This window comes from Tamandua tetradactyla, chromosome 21 (genome assembly GCF_023851605.1).
Source record: "Tamandua tetradactyla isolate mTamTet1 chromosome 21, mTamTet1.pri, whole genome shotgun sequence".
In the NCBI taxonomy this organism is placed as follows: Eukaryota; Metazoa; Chordata; class Mammalia; order Pilosa; family Myrmecophagidae; genus Tamandua; species Tamandua tetradactyla.
In genome coordinates this window covers 23,630,057-23,656,055 of record NC_135347.1, presented here as the reverse complement: position 1 = coordinate 23,656,055, position 25,999 = coordinate 23,630,057, and the positions used below count along the sequence as shown (strand labels likewise).

General features: G+C 33.9%; 1 long non-coding RNA gene across 2 annotated transcripts in view; it reads right to left on the bottom strand.

Annotated features, from left to right (window-relative positions):
* Window positions 1-532: 532 nt before the first annotated feature.
* LOC143665304 (uncharacterized) overlaps window positions 533-25,999 on the bottom strand; it is a 51,785-nt gene continuing 26,318 nt past the window's right edge. The window contains exon 3 of one of the 2 annotated variants that reach the window (XR_013166851.1): window positions 533-781. This is a non-coding gene — a long non-coding RNA (uncharacterized LOC143665304). Of the gene's footprint in view, window positions 782-17,164; window positions 17,493-25,999 lie in introns of those variants that run through there. The other variant, XR_013166852.1, reaches the window with a different exon arrangement.

Sequence of the window (25,999 nt, the reverse complement as noted above, 5' to 3'; positions counted from 1 at the left end):
TATTCTATCTTTGATTTTCAACTTTACTATTATTTTCTCGGTATCACAGCATATTTTGTTTTGTTTTTCTTCAATTGACATATTCATCTTTGATTTTATTTCATTTATATTTTCTATGAGATGTCAATTCATACTACAAGTTCCATGGAACCCATTGCTGGGTCCCATTTCTCATTTTCTAGTATTGCATTTGATAATTGAGCATTTTTGTTTTGTTTTAATATGCATTTCTTGCTTCTCAAGCTTAACATCTTGTGTCTTAATTATTATATTGATCTTTATTTCATTTTGTTATACTCTGGTATTCGTATTTTTTAACTATTATAAGGCTTTCTAAAGTCTTCTAAATATTGTTTTAACAGAAGGAATACCATAATGGGCCTCTACAACTGGATATAAGCTTATAAGTGTTTGAACATTACTTTTTATGAATTATATAATCATGGAAAGCATCATAAATACAAACCCTGAAATACCTGTGACCATTCAATGAATAAAGAGAGGGACTCAGACCAAACATTGGTTCTTTTTATTCTTTTCGTATGTTCATGGTGAAATTTATTAAAGGAAATCATACTACTCCAATGTAATACCTTTTACATTACAGATATTCTTCTGATATTTCTCTTCTTTTTTCTTTCCCAAACATTGGGCTTTCATTCCCCCTCAAAGTTACCTTCTTCACCATCATATTTCATTGACTCCTTAAAAGAATCACTTTGTTAAGGACCTTGATTTTTCAACAAAAACAATTCTTCTTAAGAATAACTTGTTTTTCTTCCTGTATATATAGGAAAGCAATATATTATTCATTTTTCCTGTGAATAGTTTCTTCTCATATAAAGTGATCACATTTTATTAATTTATTTGGAGAATATGTTTCCTGATGTGAGTAAGAAACGGATTTTAGAGATTAAGGTAAAAAATAGAGCAAGTACTTTCTTATATATTCACTAATGGCATTTCAGGGATGTAAGAAAAAGGTTTTTGTGCATTATATACTCAAATGGCTTATGTTTTAAGATCAATATGGATTTTCTCAATAATACGGAAAAGAAACTGGTAAACTAAATTTAATCTATAATTCACCAAATAGTAAGTTTCAAAATTTTCATAAAAGAATCTTAATGATTATTCTATACAATGATTTCCAGGTGCTTATATTGAATAATGAGTAAAATAAATTTAGAAAAATAGTTTAATATTTCAAAAGCTCATTATAAAAGTCTCAAAAGATTCAACTGTTATTGAAGTGTATCCTATCTTTAATTTTATGCTAAAAGGAACATAATCTTAGGAAATCAGATATTTTTAACTTTAAAGTTTATCCGTATTTCAGAATAATATAAAAATTTTCATTTTTCCAATTTCATTTAATTTGGCAAAAAGTTTACTTTCTTTTTTGCAGAAAATATCATTATATAGAAAAGCTAAAAATATTTTTTAAATTTTCCAAAATACACTCTTGACATTTGCTGTTAGATATTTGATTAAATCATGTTATTATATAAATAGCACAGACACAAACTTGATAAGAATAGACATATATACATATGTGTGTGTATGTGTGTGTGTGTATACACACACACACATACCTAAAGAAAGGAATGTTGTCAATGATAGAATTCTGTAAGGAAAAATTCTAATACATGTATGCATTTTATTTTACTTTCTTAACTTGGGATAAGAAACTTTAGTTGTTAATAGAATCTGTACAACTTGAGGTATTGAACAATAGTTAAATGGCTTAACACTGGAGTTTATTAAAACAAGAGAACTTATTGAGAAATACCTATCATTTTCATACATGAATTACAATTACTGTAGAGTTAAGGAGTTCTAAATAGATTTTTAGGTTCTCTTGACTAACAGACTTTTATTTGGACCAATCCACAGTCAATGTTCAGCATTTTAGAATGCTATTGTCCCACCAAGACTTCTGTTTCTCATTTCCAGTTGTTCATTATTATGACCTAAAGTTCTCAGTTTTCGCTTCTTAACTTTGGTCAAAATTGGGCCTTAAGTGTAGAGTCTTTATCAAACAGTCCTCTCCATTATGTTTGGTAAAATGTTAGCTGCTTAACTTACTATGTATATGAATGCCTAAATGTAGCTGCAACTTTCTTTCAAACTTCACTATTCAATATCTATATCACTTTTCTATTCTCTCCTACGTGAGCAGTATTCCACATGGTGACAAAAGAAGACATGTTTTATAGTTTTTACACAAAATTTTTTGATGAAATTTCTGATGAAAAATTTCCTTCCCAAATCAGAGTTTAAAACTGATACTCTCAGGTGCATGACTAGTTCAGTAGTAGATTTCTCAACTGCCATGCAGGAGACCTGGGTTCGATTCCCAGGCCATGCACCCAAAATACAAAAAGTGTTGTGAACAAAATTCCCTATGGTATACATACCACATATTTGCCTCTGTCTGTATGTATCGATAGATTTAGAAATACATATATGTAGGGAGACAGGTAAAAAATTGATAGTATTCATTAGATAGTACCAAAAATGTATCACCATTGGACATACAATAACATTCCTGTGCAACATCCAAGCTTCCCCTATGGCTACAATATTTAAACAGAATTATTTTGAGATAACCTATGCATATACAATACCATGTGAGTTACAGATTCACAAAAGGTGTGTGTGTGTGTGTGTGTGTGTGTGTGTATGTGTATTTGTGTATATTTTACCAGCATTCAAATGATTATATGAGCAGGCCATCAAATAACTATATGCTATATATATATACATACATAAAAGATTGAATTGTCTTCAACATTATAATAGCAAATACTTTAGTATCTCTTTAGCATATATACATTAAGAATATTAGGTATTCTTATTAAGGAAATAATCACATCTCTACACAAATAGAAAATATTTTTTCCCTCTATATGGAATATAACACATAGTTTTCAAAGTGATCTAAAACATCTTTATGGGGCCACTGTTTCCTTTATTCTGTCCACCACAGATCAAAAGTTAGCCATGGAGTGGAGTGCAAGTGTAGCTCAGTGGTGGAATTCTCACCTGCCATACGGGAGACTCAAGTTCAATTCCTGGTCCATGCACTTCCCAAAAAACAAACAAACAAGCAAAAACCAAACAGAAATTCAACAAATGGTGCTGCAATAATGCAATATTCACATAGAAAAATAATGAAAGATAACCCGGCCATACAGCATACAAAAAAAGTTAACCATTGAATATTGGTCTTCTTTCATGACAAATTGACAGGTACATTGAATTTTGTTTAATTTTTATTAATAAAATCGATCAACATTTAACATGAACATTCTTAACGTATGAAGCCCCCATACTTGGTGGGCAATCAGTGGCTCACAATGTCATCACATGGTTATGGATTCATCATCATGATCATTTCTCAGAATATTTACATCACTCCAGAAAAAGAAATAAAAAGAAAAAACCCATACATACCATACCCCTTTCCCCTTCTTCTCATTGATCACTAGTATTTCCCTTTACTCAACTTATTTTAACGTTTCTTCCTTCTATTATTTATTTACTTTTAATTCATATTTTTCACTCATCTGTCCATACCATAGATAAAAGGAGCATCATAACAAGGTTTTTACAATCATACAGTCATTTTGCGAAAGCCATATCATTGTACAATCATCTTAAAGAAACAAGGTTACAGGAACACAGCCCTACAGTTTCAGGCACTTCCTCTAGCCTCTCTAATACATCTTAAACTAAAAAGGGGTTATCTATATAATGCATAAGAATAACCTCCAGAATAACCTCTTGACTCTACTTGAAATCTCTCAGCCACTGACACTTTATTTTGTCTCATTTCTCTCTTCTTCCCTTCAGTTGAGAAGGTTTTCTCAATCCCTTGATGCTGAATCCCACGTTGCCAGGGAGGTTTACACCCTTGGAAGTCATGTCCCACGTAGAGGGGGGAGAGCAGTGAGTTTGCTTGCCATGTTGGCTGAGAGATAGGCCACATCTGAGCAACAAAAGATGTTCTCTTGGGGGGGGGGGCACTCTTAAGCCTAATTTTAATTAATTTTTTAATTGAAAAATCTTCTAATTATTTTGTCCTCTGAATTTTATATTCACAAAGGCTGCTTCACCTAAACAATATTATTTTAATGTGAAAAACCTTAATCTATAGCATATATTCAGGAATATATGTTACTTTTAAAAATTTTCAGGTCAACTAAGATTTTCTTCTGTATGGAGCCTTCAAAAATATCATACACATGTGCAGAGCACCCAAATCTGATCACAGATTATGCTTCTCAAGTTAAAGTCTACAACAAAAGGATATGACTAATGACTGGCTTTCTTATGCCACTTTGTTTGTGATTATCAGCAAAGCTTTAGGTAATGGGAGAGCAAATATCCTGCCTGCATTTGGAAGAGGGGTGGAAGGCCTATAGGGAACTTTAATCATATTCTTCAGTTATAATCTTCCCTTATTAAAGTTTAGTCAAAGAAAAGATCTGATGAAACTGTTTACTATAGAAATAGTTTAACCTGTAATAAATAGGTATGTGAAACATCTCTGCAAATTATAATGTTTACAGTGATAGGCTTTGAACTTTAGAAAATGGTAGATGTCTCCTCATTTCAAATGCACATGTGTAAACTATTGTTCTTTTATGATATTGGCATACCCTGGGATTTTCGCCTGTTTGGTTTACAATTCTCACTTAAGCCTACAGATATATTGGTTTAGAGAAAATGTTAACAGCATTAGTCTTGGTACTAGGAGATAGAAATTCTAGACTTCAACCTGTTACTGACTTATTTTATCTATAGGCATTTATTTAGCCTCATCATGACTTAATTTCTCTATTAGAAACTACGGTTAGAATTTCATATACTTCACAGAAATATGTCCAGAAAAAATGGAAGAATGAGATGCTATCTTAATGTCAGAAATTTGGTGAAGTAGTCCTAGAAATAAGTTTTCAATACTTAGTTTCAAAATTTTATAAACGTTTATTTCTTCCTCCAACATATATTTTCAAACTGAATACTTTGGGAAGTCAGCAATCTTTTACAAAATTCTGAGAAACAAATATACCATTTCATCTACCTCTGCTGACATCATCCAAATATCCTTTTTCAGGAAGATAAAGCATCTTCTAATTTCTCCCAAAGATATTGTTGGTTAGACAGCAGAAGAGCTATATGTAGGAACATGGTACAATAGAAAGTTAATCATCTTCATGTTCTTATTTACAGTTTTCCTCTTGCTCAATGTCACCCAGGAACTGTTGAGCACAAAAGAATCGGCATAACATCTGGCAGATGTGTTTTACCATCTCCCCTTTGCTCTTATGTATGATCACAATCTAAATCAAAGATTGGAAAACTATGGCCAACCACCAGGATGACCCACAACCACTGTCTGCTTCTGTAAATAAGGTATTACTGAAGTACAGCCATGCCCATTCATTCACTTATTGTCTATGATTGCTTTTGTGCTGCAACAGCAGAGCTGAGTGTGTGATCAGCACAATCCAAAATATTTGCATTCTTGCCCCGTATAGAAAAACAATTGGGTGGGCCACGGTGGCTCAGCAGGTAAGAGTGCTTGCCTGCCATGCCCAAGGACCCGGGTTCAATTCCCGGTCCCTGCCCATGTAAAAAAAAAAAAAAGAAGAAGAAAAACAATTGTTGGTCTAAATCATCATTTTCTTCTTTTGTTAAGCGATGGAGCAGCATCATGGTATAATGGGGGAAAGTATAGATTTAATATCAGTAACTGCTCCATACTCCAAGTTAAAATTTCTTCACGTATAAAAAGATGACAGCTTAGTTTTGTCCTTTCCTAGGTTATAGAAAGTCTATGATCCGAGACATTGGATGTTGCTTCTATTCAACCTGAGCTACCTAGGTTCCTTCCCAACCCAGAATGAGCGACACATCACTATGAGTTGAAGCATAATACCTGTTTCTTTCCAATGGAATGGCACATAGGAATCCTGAAATCGATTATAGAGAAGAGAAAATACTTGTCTGTCTAATTCATTAATTATGCCGTGTGTGGGGAATGTAGACCTTCACAACATGTCATATAATATCACTCCTCTGCTCAAGTCTCTGCATAGCTCCTCATTTCACTTAACATAAAGGTCCTACTGTGACTTACAGGGAGCCACGTAGCTGACACATTCCCAGATTGATTCTCTCTTCCTGTGTTCCCCTCTCCATCATTACACCAATGCAGCCATCCTGGGCCCCTACAGTTCCTCAATCACTGGCATGCTCCAAACTTAAGGCTTTCTCTGCCTGGAAGGTTCTTCCACTAGATAGTTGCCTGACTGTCTCTTGAACCGACTTCAGGTCTTTGCTCAAATATCACCTTCTCAGTGATACATTCCTTTATTACACTCTAAAATTAGAACTCGCTTTTCCTAACACACTCTCTAATTTGCCTTTTCCTGCTCTATTTTTATTTTCATAGTACATATCACTTCCTAGCATATTATACAATTAACTTGTTTCATATGCTTTTACTTAATTGTTCACTCCTTGGGCTAAAATATAAGCTTCACAACGGATAGATTGTGTCTCTCTTGTATCCCAAACACTCACAAGAGTGCCTAGTACAGAGTAGGAATTCCTTAATAAATATTTGATTAATAAGTGAATGAGTGAATAAATGAATATATTAATTAAAGAAGTGAAATGTTAAGATAACAACCAATTTAGTAATAGTTAACATGTGTCAAGACCTTTGCATAAACCTGGGGATATATACATGAGATATAATGCATGCCCTTGCCAAATACACAGTTTGATGAAGAACAAAACGATAATATAAATAGTGACTCATTTGAATAGAATTATGAATAAATAAGCTCTGTTGGTTTGCAAGCTGCCAGAATGCAATATACCAGAACTGGAACAGCTTTAAGAAAGGGGAATATAATAAATTACGAGTTTACAGATCTAAGCCTATAAAAATGTCCAAACTAAGTCATGCAGGGAAAGATGCCTTAATTCAAAGAAGGGCTATGAGTCAGGAGCATCTCTGTCAGCTGCCTAGTCACGTGGCTGGCACCTGCTGGTCCCTTGCTCTTGGGCTCCATGTTTTCGGCCTCTGTTCCTATGGGGGCTCCTCACTTTGATTCTCCAGGGCTGATTTTTATCTCTTGCTTTCCTTTGGCTCTCTTCAGCTTCTGACTTGTTTAACATCTCATGGTGATGTCTGCTGAGCTCCAAGCATATCTAAACATCCATATCTCTGTTCTCAAAATGTCTTTTGTGTCAACTCTGCTCTGTAGTTTCTGTCGGCTCTGTCATTTCTTCTAATGTTTCCCCTTGTAAAGGACTCCAGTAAACTAATCAAGGCCCACCTTGAATGGGCAAAGTCAAATCTCCATCTAATCAAAAGTCCACCCCTCAACTGGGCACATCACATCTCTGTGGAGATAATCCAATAAAAAATTTCCTGCCTTACAGTACTGAATTAAAATTAAAAGAAGCAGCTGCCCCCACAAGATTGGATCAGGATTAAAACATGGCTTTTCTGAGGCACATGATACTTTCAAATTAGCACATAAGCCAATGAAAGTAAAATTGACAATATTGAGATGGCAGTTATAGGAGAGAAGGATGATAGGGGTGCTAGCTGAGCTCTGAGAGACAGGCTGCGCTTACTGACAGACCAACATCAGCTTCCTCCTCCTATAATTACCTCTTGTTTTCCTTGCCATATTTTTTTAAATTTTTTTCATTTACTTATTTTCTCCTATTTCCTAAGCTTACTATTCAAACAAGCTATATTCTTTGGCTATATTAAATTGTTCTTATTTTAAACATATACATATTCCCCCAAATTTACGCTTATCACTTTTTGTTTTCTTAATATATGTATTTCTCCTATTTCAATAATTTCACATTCTCATGAGATTTTATAAGCCTTACTTAATTTGTTACAATTTATCAATTAGTGACATTTTCCCTTAACTTTTAGATTTTGTATATTTACATTTTCTGTCCTTATTATATTTTTATCATTTACTTTCAAGAGTTAATTTTACCAACAATAATCTTTAATTTTCAAAAATCTTTAATTTTCTACATCTAGTTTTAATTTTTAACTTAAATGTTGACTTTATAGCATGTTATTTAAAAATGTTTAAAGAAAGTTCCATTTGTGTTACGTTTAGACAAACTTGCGTTTGAATCTCACTTGCTTTATTTATTTTGGAATTTCAGTTGCTAACCTTTAGAATTTACTTATACTTACCTCATTAGTTTTTTCTTATGATCAAGGAAGATACTGTAGTTAAAACACTTACCATATTGTTAGTCATATTAAAGAGCTCTGTATGAGAGTACCTCCCTTGAAGCTCTTGAAGCTTTCAACTACCAGCGGTGTGGCAGGTGAGTTAAAAAACATCCACTTAAATATTCCAGAGGAATAATGCAGCCATGTATAATGTCAAAGGCAAGATGTCATTGCAGCAGGGCAGATAGAGATTTTACAAAGGGGAGAAGGCTTGGGATAGAAAAAGATAGCAAATAAAACTCCCTAATGGCCCAAAAAGCCCATGTATAAAGCATATCTTTACACTTTATAAACAAAACAAAGTAATCTAATACAGTTTAGAAAACTGGCAATTTATCTCTAAAGCGTCAAGAAATTTCCAGAATCTCATCAGAACTCAGATACTATGTTATACAAAAGGAGGCAGTTTGCTCACACTATCAAAACATTTTAAACCTGTGGTGCACTAATGCTAAACAATACCAATATCCAGTTCAACTGTCTATCAGATTGGCTTAGCCCCAACAGTAGCAGACTGAAAAAATATAGCATAAACTCTCTGAAGGAATATATTTAATTTAATTTATTAAACTCAATACCTACTTTATTCACTACAAAATGTCTGACAAAAAAATAAAAATTGTAAGATACACTAACTACCATGAACACACACACACAAAAGTGACCAATAGTCAAAAGAAGAAATAGTAAATAGAAGAAACATCATTGTCCTTGATATTACAATTATCAGATGGTATTTTCAGATGATAAAAGAGCTAACCACCTATTGAAATGGTGGAAAATATGGATGACTTAAAAGAGAGTTTTAGTAAAGATACAGGAAATACATAAAAGAACTAAAAGGAATTGTAGAAATGAAACATTTGTTGTAATGAAGAATCCATTAGATAGATTGAACAGCAGACTTATAGCAGAAGAAAGAACCAATGCATTTGAAGAATGATCAACATTACATATTCAAACTGAAAAAATGAATTAATACAATAATAACAAAAAAGAGAGTCTGCCATCTGTGAGAAATAATAGTTTATCATACATGAATTAAGTCTTGAAAGGAAGAAGCAGAAATAATGGGTTAGAAAAAATGTTAGAAGAGAAAATAACCGAGAATTTTTTAAAGTTAATGAAAGAAATCAACCTAAAAGTCCAAGAATCTTATCAAAACCAGACATGAATAAGCAAAATAAAGACACAAAAAGGAAACCCTGACTCAGTAAACATTAATTAAATATGGGATAGGGGTGGGAAGACAGACAACAGCACGATATCTTTAAAGTAATGATAGAAATAAAGTGTGAACCTAGGATTCTATACCTAGTGAAAATATCTCCCCAAAATAAAATAAGGATTGTTTTGAACAGACAAAAGATAAAAGAATGTGTCTCCAGAACTGCACTACTCTAAATTCTTCAGCCTGAAGAGAAAGGACACTAGGTGAAAACCTGGGTATCTTCTCTTAAGTAAGGAATGAAGAACAATAGAAATGACAAATATATGGGAAATGTAAAATTCATATCAATAGAAAAATAGATATTTAAAATAATATGAATGGCTTTAAATGAAAAGTAATAATTTGTGACACTATGTTACAGGGTTTTATAGCATATGTAGAAGTAAAATTAAGACCAATAATTCACAAAGAGGAGGGGAGAATACATAGTCATATGGTCCTTACACTGTTTGTGGAGTAGTATAATATTATTTGAAGGGAAACTGTGAAAACTTAATGCTATCTGTCACTAGAGAAACACTAATAAAATAGAACAATGAGTTACAAGTAAAAGGCTGGTCTGTGCAGGAGATAAGCAATTCACTCAGAAGAAGTCATGAAAGGAAGAACAGGGAAAAAGAATGTATGGTTAAATATAAAACAAATACCATGGCAGGACAATTAAACCCAAACATAAATATATCTACTATAATGAACTAAATTCAATTCAGAGATCATCATGCTGATTAAGAAGCAAGATCCAACACATCTTAAATACAAAGACATGGATTAGTTTAAAACAAATATTGAGAAAAAAGATATTCTAACTTCTCATTTCAGCTTCAATGTAGAAAGAACTTGAAAGTAGTCATTCCCATTCTTACAAGGAAAAAAACTACACAAAGTGAAAATCAATAACTTTTCTTGGACCCATTGGAGAACTGAGGGAAAATCCACCCCCCCCCCCATTCTGGAAAGACAGACACATCTGGAGACACACAGGCAAGACCTCTTTACCTAGAACAGAAGCCATAAACTGTTGGGAACATTTAAATGATAAGCTTGACTAAGCAGTGGAAGATGAGTGTGGACTAGCCGACAGTAAGAAATTCCAGGAAACTGCAGTCTTATGGGTATTCCCACACTTTCCTGGACTTAATCTTCAGGAATTAGATAAATTTATCACAGTGAAAATCTGAGAAAGAATCCCTCATGGCTTTGCACAAGGAAGGTAAGAGCGATTGTTGTGATATACACCCAGATCTCTTCCATAAAAAGGTCTATGTTCTAGGAGGAAGGACTTTACCAGAGTCAGTTTCTAGAGTAGGAAGTGAATTCGTCCCACTTCAGCTTCCTCTAGCCCCTTTGTCTCACCTAAGGAGGAACACACAGAGTGAACATGGTCAGGAAGATGTAGGAAATAGATTGGTCATGCAGCAACCAGAGAAGGAAGTAGAGCGCACTCAGGGTGGGGGTTGGGGTGTACCACTGGAGAAAATATTGTGCAGGTTTCAGCCCCAAAACACAGTCCTATTAAAAGAAGGAAGATTATAGAAGGTTCCCCCTCCCCCCCACCAACAGTACAGCAATAAAGTAACAATGAGTACAGATGGAAGAGCGGTAAGACCCAGATTCTCTCTGAGGAGGAATACATAGGGTAGTCCAAAATCAAGAGCTGACAAATGCAAGAACTCTAGACGAATTTGAAATCCTGGTACTTACAGCTACAGCAAACATTGAATATAGCCCAGTTTCTAGGCAATTAACATAAATCTTCACACTAAAATTTTTCAAATAAATGTGATTACTATGTTAAGGGTTATGCTTTAGTATAAGTTATTGGAATCACACATGGATCAATAGAGTGTTGTTTGAAAGAAGACTTAGATTACATTAAAATATATATTCTAAACTTGAGGACAACGTACAAAAATTTTAAGTATGATTGACACACTAGAAAGGAGACAAATGAAATCATATGAAATGCTCAATTAAAATCAGACAAGGCAGAAAGAAGGGGAGAAAGACAAAAATAGCAAGTGCTTTAAATAGAAAGCACTTTTAAACATTGTAGATACTGATAAAACTATGTCATTAACCACTATAAATGTAAATGACCTAAATGTACTAGTTAAAACATAGAGACAATCAAAGACGATAAAAAAGACTAAAATTTATGGGTCTACAAGGAATGCATTTAAAAATAAAGACAAATCAGTTAAAAGTAGAAGTATAAAAAGAGATAAACCATGGTAACAATAATCTAAAGAAACTGGAAGAGGTATACAAATTTAAGGAAAAGCAGATTTAAGAATAAGGAAGAATTTCAAGAATAACAAGAGGCACTAGTTAATGATAAAAGGGTCAAGTCTCGAAGAAGACACAACAGTCCTAACTGTACATACACATAACCAAAAAAAAAAGAAAAGAATTAAAATACATAAGTCAAAAAATGATAGAATTGAAAGGAGAAAGTTAAAAATTCACTATTATTGTTGGAGACTATATACCAATAATAGATAAAGGCATAGTAAGAAAACTATAGATCAATATCTCTCATGAACATAAATGACAAAAATCTTCAAAAATACATTAACAATTCAAATCTAACAATTTATGTAAAAGGTATACACCACAACCAAGCAGAATTTATTTCAGGTGTGAAAAATTGACTCAACATTCAAAAGCCAGTGTAATCCATTTTATCTACAAGCTAAAGAAGAAAAATCATATGTATCACAGCATTTGACCAAGAATAAAAGCATTGGATAAAATCCAACAGTCATTCATGATAAAAAAAAATCTCAGAAAACCAGGTATAGATAAGAAACAACTCAACAGATGAAGAACAAAAATATAGAACAAGCTCAGCATGTCTCCTACCACTACTCCTATTTAACACTGCAGTGGAAGTCATAGCTATTTCAATTAAACGAGAAAAAGAAATAAAAGGTATACAAATGGGAAAGGAAGAAATAAAACTGAGTTAACTCATAGATGGCATGATCGTGTATGCAGAATTCAAAAAAAAAAAAATCAGCAAACACCACAAAAAAATAAACCTCTTGAAATAGTGACCATTATGAGTCACAGAATACAAGGTCCATAGACAAAAATCAGCTAATTCTTTCCTATATGCCAGTAATGAACAACTGGAATTTGAACTTAAAACAAATACCATTTATAACACCACAAGCAATGAAATGCTTAAGTGTATATCAAACAAAATATGTGCAAGATTTGTTTATGGTAAACTACAAAACAATGCTTAAAAAATCAAAGATGCAAATAAATGGAAAGAGATTCTCTGTTCATGAGTTGGAAAACATAAAATGTTAAAATAACATTCTTTCCAAGTCGATAAACAGATTCAAAGAAACCCCAATCAAAATCCTAGCAAGTTATTTTGTAGATGTCAGCAAACTGATTCTGAAGCTCAGATAGAGCAAAAGATCAGGAATAGCCAACACGATAATGAAGAACAAAATTGGAGGACTCAAACTACACAACTTTGAGACTTACTTCAAAGTTACCATAATAAAAGAAAAAGCTATGGTAGCCTCAAAAGAACAGACACATAGATCAAGTGAACACAATACATAACCCAAAAATAGACCCACAGAAATATAAATTAGTTTTTGACAAAGGAATAAGACATTCAATGGAGAAAGGATAGTCTTTTCAACGTATGGTGCTGAGCAATTCAACATCTGTGCAAAAAGAAAAAAGTACGTATATAGGCTTTATAGTTTTTACAAAAATTTACTCAAAATGGATCACCTGGGTGCATGGGTGGTTCAGTGATAGAATGCTCACCTTCCATGTGGAATACCTGGGTTCAATTCCCAGACCACGCACACACATGCCTGCACGCACACACACACACACACACACAAGATTAATGTAAACTAAATGTAAGCTGCAAAAATTAAAAAAAAAACTTCTAGAAAATAACATAGAAGTCCATGTGACATTGAGTTTTGTGACGTGTATTTAGCTATAACACCAAAAGTAACATCCATGAAAGAAAATTTTATACATTGAACTACACTAAAATTAAAAGCATATGCTCTGAAAACACATTTTAGGAGAATTAAAAGATGAGCCAAAGACAGGGATAAAATATTTATAAAACAAATATCTGATAAAGGGCTTGTATCAAAAAGACACAAAGAAATCTTAAAACTTCAACAATAAAAAAATGAACAACCAAATTAAAAATGGGAAAAAGATCTAAACAAACATATCACTAAAGGAGATATACAGATGGCAAATAGATATATTAAAAGACGGTCAACAACATTTTCTTCATTATGGAAAATGCATATTAAAACAATGAGATACTAACATATACCAATTAAAATGGCTAAAATCCAAAAACCTGGTCACACCAATTATTAATAAGGATGTGCAGCAACAGGAATTCTCATTTATTGCTGAAAGGAAGACAAAATGGTGAGCCACTCTGGAAGACAGTTTGGTAGTTTCTTGCAAATATAAGTATATTCTCAGAACGTGAGCATGAGATCTTGATGCTAGGATTGGTCAATTGATTTGATAAATTATATTCACATGAAATTAGGTACATGGCTGTGAGAATAGGATAGTCACATGGAAAAGAATGAAATGTGATTTCTACAACACAGCATACAAAAAAAAAAAATGTACATGAATAGGTACAACAGCTTTATTTGTGCCCAAAACTGGAAGGAACCAAAATGTCCTTCAACTGGTGAATAAACAAATCTATAAACCCCATATAACCATGAGAAAAGCATCAGACAAATCCCAATTTAATGACATTCTAAAAAATAACTGACCAGTAATTCTCAAAACATTAAGGTTATCAAAAACAAGAGAAGTCTGAGAAATTGTCTCAACCAGAATACCAATGTCATGTAGTGTCATGGTCAGGTTCATGTGTCAGCTTGGCCAAGTGGTGGTACCAGTTCGTCTGGTTGGACAAGCACTGGCCTGTCTGTTGCAATGAGGACATTTCATAGAATTAAATCATGATCACGTCAACTGCAACCAAAGCTGATTCCATCTGTAATCAGCCAAGGGGAGTGTCTTCTGCAATAAGTGTTGTTTAATCTAATTACTGGAAGCCTTTTAAGGAGGATTCAGAAGAGACAAGCTCTCTCCTGCTTCAGCTGGCGAGCCTCTCCTGTGGAGTTCATCCAGACCCTCCAATGGAATCGTCGGCTTCACAGCCTGCCCTGTGGATTTTGGACTCTGTGTTCTCATGGTCACATGAGACATTTTTATTAATTTTATACTTGTGAGTGTTCCCTGTTGATTCTGTTTCTCTAGAGAACCCTAACTAATACATGTGGTATTATAATTTGTTAGCTGCCAGAATGCAATATACCAGAAACAGAATGGCTTTTTAAAAGGGGAATTTAATAACTTGCTAGTTTACAGTTCTAAGACTGAGAAAATGTCCCAATTAAAACAAGGCTATAGAAATGTCCAATCAAAGGCATCCATCCAGGGAAAGATATCTTGGTTCAACAAGGCCAATGAAGTTCAGGGTTTCTCTCTCAATTGAGAAGGCACATGACGAACACAATCAGGGCTTCTCTCTCAGCTGGAAAAGCACATGGCAAACACGGCATCATCAGCCAGCTTTCTCTCCTGGCTTCTGGTTTCATGAAGCTCCCTGGGAGGTGTTTTCCTTCTTCATTTCCAAAGGTCGCTGACTGGTGAACTCTCTGCTTCTCACAGCTATGTCATTCTTTTCTATTCTCTCTGAATCTCTCTCATTCTCCAAAATGTTTCCTCTTGTATAGGATTCCAGTAAACTAATCAAGACCCACTCGAATGGGTGGAGCCACATCTCCACCTAATCCAACTTAACAACCACTCTTGATTGAATCACATCTCCAGGAGGAAGATCTAATTAGAGTTGCAGACATATAGTACTGAATAGGGATTAGAAGGAACAGCTGTCTTTATAAAATGGGATTAGGATTAAAACATGGCTTTCGTAACACACCCTTTCAAACTGGCACATGTGGTATTCTGAGTTGGATTCTGGAACAAACAATGGACATTAAGTAAAAACTAATGAAATCTGAATTAAGTATGGATTTTAATAATAAAAAATGTATAAATATGAGATAATTGTGACAAATGTATCATACTAATGTGAGATGCTAATAATGAAGAACTGGGAGAGAAGGAATTTTCTCTACTATGGTTGTAACTTTTCAGTCATTTTAACTCTATTCTAAAATTAAAAATCTATTTAAAAAATTAAGAGAACATGGAGACAGTAGATTTCAGAACGACCCGATCAAGTGGAAAGAATGGTAGCAGGGCCTATAGGGAAAAAGAAGGCAAAATTTACAACCCAAATGAATAAAAGTGGCTGAGGTATGAGAGCTATAGAAACATTTTCCTTCAATTTCCCAGACTAAAAATGATGTAGGAATTACCTTTAAGTTTAGACTGGAGATTTTAATTAAGAGTGAATCAGAATATAAAAACTCAGAAATGCACAGCACAATACTACTTAACTGTAATACAATTATGTTAAAACACTGAATGAAGCTGAATGTGAGAATGATAGAGGGAGGAGGGCTGGGGGCATAAATGAAATCATAAACAAAGATAGACGTTAAAGACTGAGATGGTATAATCTAGGAATGCCTAGAGTGTATAATGATAGTGACTAAATGTACAAATTTTAAAAATGCTTTTGCATGAGGAAGAACAAAGGAATGTCATTACTGCAGGGTGCTGAAAATAGATGGTAATTAATATTTTAAAATCTCAACTTATGTGTAAGACTAAAGCAAAAAATGTTTATTTGGCACAAAATTAAAAAAAAAAAAAAACCCTATCCAGTACTGTATGTGGAAACTTGATTAGATTAGCTCCACGGAGATGTGGCTCACTCAATTGTGGGTATTAACTTTTGAATAAAGGGAGATGTGACTCCACCCATTCCAGGTGGGGCTTGATTAGTTTACTGGAATTCTTTAAAAGAGAAAGCATTTTGGAGGGAGTCACTTTCTAGAGAATGATGACGGAGCCACAAGAGAGCCACCAGAAGCATGAGAGCCCATGCAGCCTGAGACCTTTGGAGACGAAGAAGGAAATCACCCCCTGGGGGAGCTTCCTGAAACAAGAAGCCTGGAGAGAAAGCTAGCAGACATCACCATGTGCCTTTCCAGTTGAGAGAGAAACCCTGAGCATCATTGGTCTTCTTGAACCAAGGATGCCTTAGATGGGACATTTCTACAGCCTTGCTTTAATTTAGACATTTTTATGGTCTTAGAACTGTAAAATAGCAACTTATTAAATTACCTTTTTAAAAAGTCATTCTGTTTCTGGTATATCACATTCCGGTAGCTAGCAAAGTAGAACAAAACCGCAAAGAGAATTGAGAGATGACTTTGTGCAATCCCAGAGTGTCTCCATACACCCCAAGTTGAGTGCCTTAGGAAATCATGCCCCCAATGACAGGTATTTTTCTCCTACAGTGGCCACGGGAGTCATCGCAGCACTGAATCCCCCCCTCCATCCCTTCATACTACCTCCCTCTGGGGCTCACTTGTCTAGGGTTTCTAAGGGTCAAGTTGGTCTAGAGCTATTCATTTCCTCTGAGTTGAAATGTACCCATGACCTTTTAGTGTTTTTGAGTCATATCAGAATAAGTTTGAGGTCTGAAGTTGTATTACCTCCTGGGAACTATTTATACTGGGTGCACTGCTTGGGTAAATTGGAGAGCATGGTTTGGCTCACCTTAGAGAAATGGGTTGGCCCCGCTCCTAGGTGAAGGAAAAGCAGCTCTGTGGTACAATTATTCCAGGATCAAATCTTTCTAGAGTGACAACTGGATTTGGAGGCAACTTACCTAAGACCTTTGTGTTCTTTTCTTCTTTTTCCTTTCTTCAGACTTTTTGTTTGCTTTCAGCATGTATTGTTAACTGTGTCCCCAAGGAGCCCAGCTGAAGTTAGAAACTGCACCTGTGGCTGAGCTCCATTACATGCAAAAAATAAGTAAGATCAGCAGAATTTCATTAACATAGTGTCTATGCTTCAATATCTATCTATATCTGTCACCTCTTTTTTTCTATATATGTTTCCATGCCTCAAGGAAAGAACACACTTTTGTTTCATATATGTCCATGGAACACATAAAAATTAATAGAATCTTTGGATAAAAACAAAACCTCAACATATTTTGTTTTTAATGTAGAAATCTTCAGGTTACATTTTATCATAGTCTAATAAAATCAGAAATAACTACTTTAAGGGAGACCAAATATATATTTTTTCTGTTGTGTCTTTATTTATTTATTTATTTTTGCATGGGCAGGCACCAGGAATCGAACCTGAGTCTTTGGCATGGCAAGTGAGAACTCTGCCTGCTGAGCCACTATGGCCCTCCCAAATATATATATATTTTTTAATATTTGGAAATTAGGAAACATATCTTTGACCCTTAGGTCAAAGAAGAAATCAAAAGTAAAAGTTAGAACTACACAGAAATCAATGAAAAAGATAATACTTGATACTAAAATCTATGGGCTAAACAAAGCTTATAATTTTAATGCAAATTATAGCCTTAAAAATGCCATCATTATTCAAGGGGAAGAAAAACAAGAACAAAGCATATTACTAGAAATGAAGACGAATATTTCATAATGATAAACGGATCAATTCAGCAAAAAGATGTTAAAATCCTAAATAACAGAACATCAGAATGCATGTTGTAAAAATTGACAAACACAAATGAGAAAAAGACAAATGTACAAACTTCATTGCAGATACTGATAACTCTCTGTTCTAGTTTGCTAACTGCCGGAATGCAATATAACAGAATCAGAATGGCTTTTAAAAGGGGGAATTTAATAAATTGCCAGTTTACAGTTCTAAGGTCGAGAAAATGTCCCAATTAAGTCTATAGAAATGTCCTATCTAAGTCATCCAGGGAGAGATACCTTGGTTCAAGAAGGCCGATGAAGTTCAGGGTTTCTCTCTCAAGTGAGAAGGCACATGGTGAACACAGTCAGGGTTTCTCTCTCATCTGGAAGGGCACATGGCAAACACAGCATCATCTGCTAGCTTTCTCTCTTGGCTTCCTGTTTCATGAAGCTCCCTGAGAGGCGTTTTCCTTCTTCATCTCCAAGTGTCGCTGGTTCGTGGACTCTCTGCTTCATGGTCCTGCAGCATTCTCTACTCTCTCCGAATTTCTCTCAATCTCCAAAATGCTACCTCTTTTATAGGACTTCAGAAACTAGTCAAGGCCCACTCAAATGGGTGGAGACATGTCGTCAACTAATCCAGTTTAACAACCACTCTTGATTAAATCACATCTTCAGGGAAATGATATGATTACAGTTTCAAATATACAGTATTGAATAGGGATTATTCTGCTTTTATGAAATAGGATTTAGACTAATACATGGCTTTCATAGGGGACATACATCCTTTCAAACCAGCATACTCTCAGTATCTGATAGAATATGAGACAAGTATAATTAGTAATGTCAAAAAAGATTTGAACAGCACTGTCAACCGATTTGACATAATTCGTATTTACAGATTATTATACCCCCGTACTACAACATATGCCATATTTTCAAAAGGACACATGGAACTTTTACCTATTTATACCGCATGGTGGTCCGTAAAATAAATATCGATAAATACCAAAGGACTGAAATAAAACTGAGCATGTTATCTGACTGCAATATAATTAAATTAGAAACTAATAGCAATTAAATTTCTGAAACAAAAGTTCCCAAATATTAGAAATAAACAACAAATAAGATAAATCACAAGGTAAATTAGAAAGCATTTTTAAATGAATGGTAATAAAACTAACATAGCCAAAATATGTGACATGTAGCTAAAGCAATGTTTAGCAGGAAATGTACAGATTGAGAGGATTATGTTACAGATTGAGAGGATTATGTTTCTTACTTCCCTTTCTTTATCATTTCTCTAGACTAGAGGGAGATGTGCTTCTAAAGCAAAATTATTTGAGAGTATTTTTTACTGCTCATTTTTTTGTTTGTTTTTTGTTTTTGCTAGCTCCATCCTTTATTTTGATTATATGGGCTCTATTCACAACTAATGTTTATTTAATAGTATGTTAAGGATGTTTTTCAAACATTTATATAAAAATAAGAATTAAAATAATAAACACCCAGTATTTATTCTACTATGTACTTACAATTCACCTTTAGAAAAATCTTACCATGATTTCATTTTCATTTAGATCATCTTTTAAATAAATAAAGCATACAATTATTATTGAAGAATGTGTACTCCTTCCCAATTCCATTCTTTTAGCCCCTGCCCAAACAAACTTACCCAATATCAGCATTTATCACACCCACTCATATGTTTCTTTGATTACATATTTATGCATCCTTAATATTTTACAATATCGGTTTTAAACTTCATGTAAATGGTGTTATTAAATGTTATCAAATTTGCCCTTTTTTGCTCAAAATATTGTCTTTGAAATTTGAAATATCTATTGATGTGGCAGATTTGCTCATTTTTTACTATTTTATAGCATTAGAGTATATGAAAATGCCATTTTGTCTGTTTTATTTCTGATGAATTGATTTTACTTTTTTCTATTAAAGGCAACATTGCAATGGAATTTCTTATCCATGCCTTCTGATGCACATGTGTGAGTTTTGCTAAATAATACACCTGTGTCATAACTTATATTACTATTCAACTTTGCTTGGAAATGCCAACATAGCCTCTGCTTCTTCCTTTACTTTCCCTTTGGTCTATATGAAGGTCCTGAATATTACTCTCTAAGACCATTGTTCTTCTATACTTTTTAGTTCCGTTTTGATGGATGTGAATTATTTTATTGTGGCACCAATTTGTATTTTTAAGAATACTAATGATATTTACTATTTTTCACCTCTTACTGGCTATTTTGATTTTCTTTTCTGTGAATACCCTCTTCTTATCTCTTGCTTTTTTTTTCCCATTGGATTCTATATTTTAAAAAAATTTTGTGGGAGTTCTTCGTGCATTTTCCAAATAATTGATTATTATATACCTTGGAAATGTGTTTGAATAAATGTTTAATTTCAGTAGATATTCATCATAGCTTAGATTTTTCATGTTTTTTTTCCCTAAGAAACGAATTCCTGAACTAAGCTTTGGGGATATATTTCCTTCTCAAAATTTTAGGGATTTGCTTTGGTCATTTGCTTTACTACACCAGACATTAATCTTTTTGTATGTAAAGAATGGATCCAAATTTATGTTCTGAGATGGATTATCATTTTTAGCTCCACTTATTAACTACTCCATCATGTTTTCATTCACTTTCAATGTTTTCTCTGTCATATGTCATTTCAATGTATATGCAGATTACTTCTTTGTTCTAGTCCATTGGTCTATTCCTTTTTACATTATTACTAAATTATATTAATTACTAAGGCAGCAAATAAATTTTATATGTTGTGGAGAAGGCTCTCACACACTGCTCTTCAAGACTGTTTCTTTTTTTTTTTTTGCTTTCCTTACCTACAGAAATTGAAAGGTTCCCGAAAACAGTATGAGTTTTGATTGGAAATTAAATTTGCAGAATAATTTTGGGTATTTTTTGTCGTATTTATTGATCCTTCCCATCTATGACCATTCTATATTATTTTTAGTAATCCTCAATATTCTCAATTAGTCTGTAATGGTCAGATACAGGTTTTGTTCTGCAAATCTTCTTGGTTTTCGTTGTCATTGTAAATAGGATTATTTTTCTATTATCTTTCAAATTTCTTATTAATTTCATATAGAAATGCTATTGATTTTCATGTAGATCAATATTCAACAATCTTGAATAACCTGGTGTTCTAGTTTGCTAGCTGCGGGAATGCAATATACCAGAAACAGAATGGCCTTCAAAAAGGGAAATTTAATAAGTTGCTAATTTACGGTTCTAAGGTCGAGAAAATGTCCCAATTAAAGCAAGTCTATAGAAATGTCCAATCTAAGGCATCCTGGGAAAGATACCTTGGTTGAAGAAGGCCGATAAAGTTCAGAGTTTCTCTCTTAGCTGGAAGGGCACCTGGTGAACACGGTCAGGGTTCCTCTTTCATCTGGAAGGGCACATGGCGAACCCGGCATCATCTGCTAGCTTCTGGCTTCCTATTTCATGAAGCTCCCCTGGAGGCATTTTCCTTCTTCATCTCCAAAGTGCTGGCTGATGGACTCTCTGCTTCGTGGTGCTGCAGCATTCTCCACTCTCTCCGAATCTCCTGTTTTCCAAAATGTTTCCTCTTTTATAGGACTCCAGAAACTAATCAAGACACACCCGAATGGGTGGAGACATGTCGTCACCTAATCCATCTTAACAACCACTCTCAAATACATCACATTTCCAGGGAGGTGATCAAATAACAGTTTCAAACATACAATGGTGAATAGGGATTAGAAGAAATGACTGCCTTTACAAAATGGGATTAAGATTAAAACATGGCTTTTCTAGGGGACACACACCCTTTCAAACCAGCAAACCTGATATCCTTGTCCTGTTTTAAACTTGATGCCAAATTTTCTACATTCTCACTATTATCTAGGATATTGTCTATAGATTTCTGATCAATGATTTTATCAGATTATGGCTGTTCTATTCTATTTTGAGTCAATTAGAGTTATTGTCCTGGATGATTATTCAACTTTCAAATATACATTTTGTAAATCTATTGAAATGAACGTATTTTTTTCTCATTTAATCTTTTAATATGATTTGTTTCAATAAATATTAGCTGATTCTTAGTCATCCATGTATTCTCAGGGTATGGCATCATCCATAAACCACTTCTACTTTGGGCTTCTTTTACACTGAGATAAAGTGTCCCTTGCAAATTTTCATTCCATACTTTTCTTTCTCTTTTTTTTTTTTCTGTCTCAATTCTTCTCTTTCTGTTCTCCATTGTGAAGAAGAATCTGCTTCCTTCATTAGTGCTTCATCCATATCTGTGCTGTGCATTTGAGTGTTTAACCCTCTTCTAGAGTTTTCCTACATAAATCATTTCTCACCTACCTAATCTTCTTTTTGAACATGGAGAGCTCAGTTCAGTGGCAATGCTTACCCTTTTGGAATTTATCCAGTTCTGCAGAATATACCCCTCATGTATCCAACAATCCATATTTCCCCGGGTTTTCTCTTGGCTAAAAACACTGGGTCTTCAGGCTCTGCTCCACTCTGATTTAATAAGTTTCTCATATCACTAACTCTACATTGAATAGTGCCACTATTCAGCTGACCTGGCCAGAAATCTTAAATATGTTTTTGCCTCATACCTTGGTTATTAATGGCCAGTCTGACAAAAAAATACAGCTCATTCAAACAGCAGCTACAGTCTAACTCTAAATTGCACATAAGATTTGTAGACCTGGAATTTCTGATGTTAATCCCAAATTGTCTTGGGATATGACTTCATGGAGACCTCAATATAGGGTAACTTTTCTAATCAGCTTTTTTAATCATCATATATATTTTCTCCATGACCCATCTCATAGAAAGAGATTCCCACATGCATATTATTCGCCTTAAGTTTAATTTCACCTTATTATCCCCTTCAAATATGTTCACTAAGTACTGTCTCCACTTGCACTTGTTTGTAGACCATTACCATTACCACTTCCTTACTTTGTTATTCCTTAGAAAGTGCAAAGAATCTTTAGCTCTTTAATCATACTCTGTAATTCATTCCTTCCCATAATCTTATCCATTGCTCTTTTCTCTTTCTCCATGTGTTCATTCGATAACAAAGTACCAAGGTTGAACATGGCAACCCAGGATCACTCTTGACAGCCATTCTGAGAAAGGGCCCATTATCTCCACCTCCTGGTTGTAGGGAGCCCTTAAATTTGCTTCTGTGTAATAATGTGATCATTTCTCTTCCTTTATCTCTTAACTACTATACAAGTCTCTTTCTGTTTCCTTTTCTTTAAATTATACCTTCTGTAATTTATTAGCCAATGGTCAAAATATTTTACTCTTTATTCTTATATCTCCTCACATGCTGAATTAGCACTAGGTATTTTTGTCATTACTCTAAATGCCTTTGCCAGTATCATTTGACGTAATCTTCTGTGGCACATCAAACAACTACCAATATGTATTTCGCAAATAAAGTTGTACTTTGAGAGCACATCTACCAGACCACAGTCAAAACTGTTTTAGAGAACACAAATATTGGCAATAAAAAAGTTCACATTATAGAAAGTTTATAATGTAATTTTTATCTTCTTGAATAATTTTTAACATGTTGGAATATTTAGTTTTACATCACTTGGGGCTTATTATTCATTTATTTTTTATTTATTTATATATATATTTTTGCATGGGCAGGCACCGGGAATCGAACCAGGTCTCCAGCATGGCAGGCGAGAATTCTGCCTACTGAGCCACCATCGCACTGCCTGGGGCTTATTATTTAAAGGCACATAAACCACAAATAATTTGTCTTTGTGACAATATGTGACATATTGGCGTTAGCTTAAATTATATTTTCTGTTCTTAAGTAATATTCCAATTGAAAGCAATTCCTCCCTCTCCTATAAATCTTCTACAATGGTGTATGACCCTCTCTTAAGATTATCACAAACTAATATAATCATTAAAATATCTCTTTAGAATTATGAAATACTCCAACATCAAATAAAGCTAACAGAATGATGACTAGCTTGTGATCACTGAATGGATTGTAATTCATTTTTAATTTAATATCTAAATCAAGGTAGTTATCGTCATATCTGAGTAATCGCTTATCATGTGATACATACTTATCCCAGAAATCCACCCTGTGCCTCTTGTGAAGCTTTCTTCTTTATCCAGTGTTTTAATATGTAATTGTGCCTTCCTAAGAAAATATTTTCAAACAATTGACAAAAATGGGAGAGTCAAATTTAATAAATGATTGAGCAAGTTCAAAATGACTTCATATAAAATCTTGACCAAAAAAGAGAGAGAGAGAGGATTTCTGTGAAGAATTATAATCCTGATTGGACTTTGGTAGAGGGGCAGGTCTGTAATTAGATAATGGTAGGAAGTAATAAGTACTATTCTCCCTGTGTCCCCTGTATTTCCAAGTTCAATGGCCAAGAGCACTGTCACCAAGACAAGGATACTTTTGGGGAGCAAGGAGAGGAGACCAAGCCACCAATGTATTTTTTCTAATACTTATTATTTATTCTTTCTGGATAATCAGTCCCTGTTTGTCCAGGCACAAACTTTCTCCTTCCTCACCCCCAGTATGACAGACCAATTTATTGGTAGTAACCTCAAGGAATAGCCATTCTAGGTCAGGATTTTCCACTTAGGGAACGATAAGCTGTGCTGGAGCAGCAGAGAAACACTTTTTTCTTACAACCAGAGAATATAGAAGAGCTTATTCCTGAGGTCCATACAAAAATGAACCCAAAACTATTTTTTTCTTTCCTTTGACAACTGAAATTGAAATCTTCTAACTTAATATGATTACTTGGTTATTTTATTGGTTAATATTTTAAGGTAATTAGCTAAGATACAGAGTTAATATTATTACTTGGTGAATAACACAGGTTTTGGAGTCAGACTGTTTGGAATTACTCTCACACTCTGCCATTTATTAGCTGCGCAACCCTTCTGCATCCAAATTCCTTTATCTAAAAATGGAAACAGTTTACTTCCTACCCTAAGGTGATTTGGGAGATTAAATGAGACCATGACTATAAAGTACTTAATGCAGTAATCTTTCAATACATGTCAACTCTTTTTATTTTTGTTACCATTATCTCAGAATTGTCTTTATATAAGCACCAAAGGGCATTTTAGGATTGCACTGTAATGTGTTAGCTATTTCTTTTCCTCTTGGATATATTATTTCATATGTAATAGTAGCAATAGAAGCTAGCTATATGAAAAGTTGATTTACAAATAAGAAAACATGATAATCATGTATCAGAGTTATTAATGAAGTGCTAGAGTAGATGACAAATTAGGGCTCTGGACAGATAGGTTTCTTGTAAATGTTCCAGGTTTCCTTGGTGAAAAGGAATCAAAATAATAGTTACAGGTAGCCAACTTTAAAATTAAAAAAACAACTAGGAAATATTCTCATTTCAAACATGCTTCAAGCAAGATGAACACTAATTTAAACTAAAAAATTTAATGCATTTTCTCAGCTGGGGTTATTTTATATAATAACAAAGGAAGATATTAGAAATGTATCATTTCAGTGTTGTCAATATACAGAAATTCACCAAACAATGCCTAATAGGCATTTGGCTATTTACTGATTAAAGATTAGTCACCCTAGATTTAAAAAAAAAAAAAAAAAAAGGGAGAGTTAAACTCTGATAGTTATTTCTTTTTTATTAAGTTGTTCTTATTTTTAGTGAAATATTTTAGAACATTATTGCAATTTTCAAGGTAGGAAAAAGAAAGTGCCCAAACTATAACCTTTACATTGAGACTCTTGAATAAAAAAAGAAAAGGATATCTCAAGTTA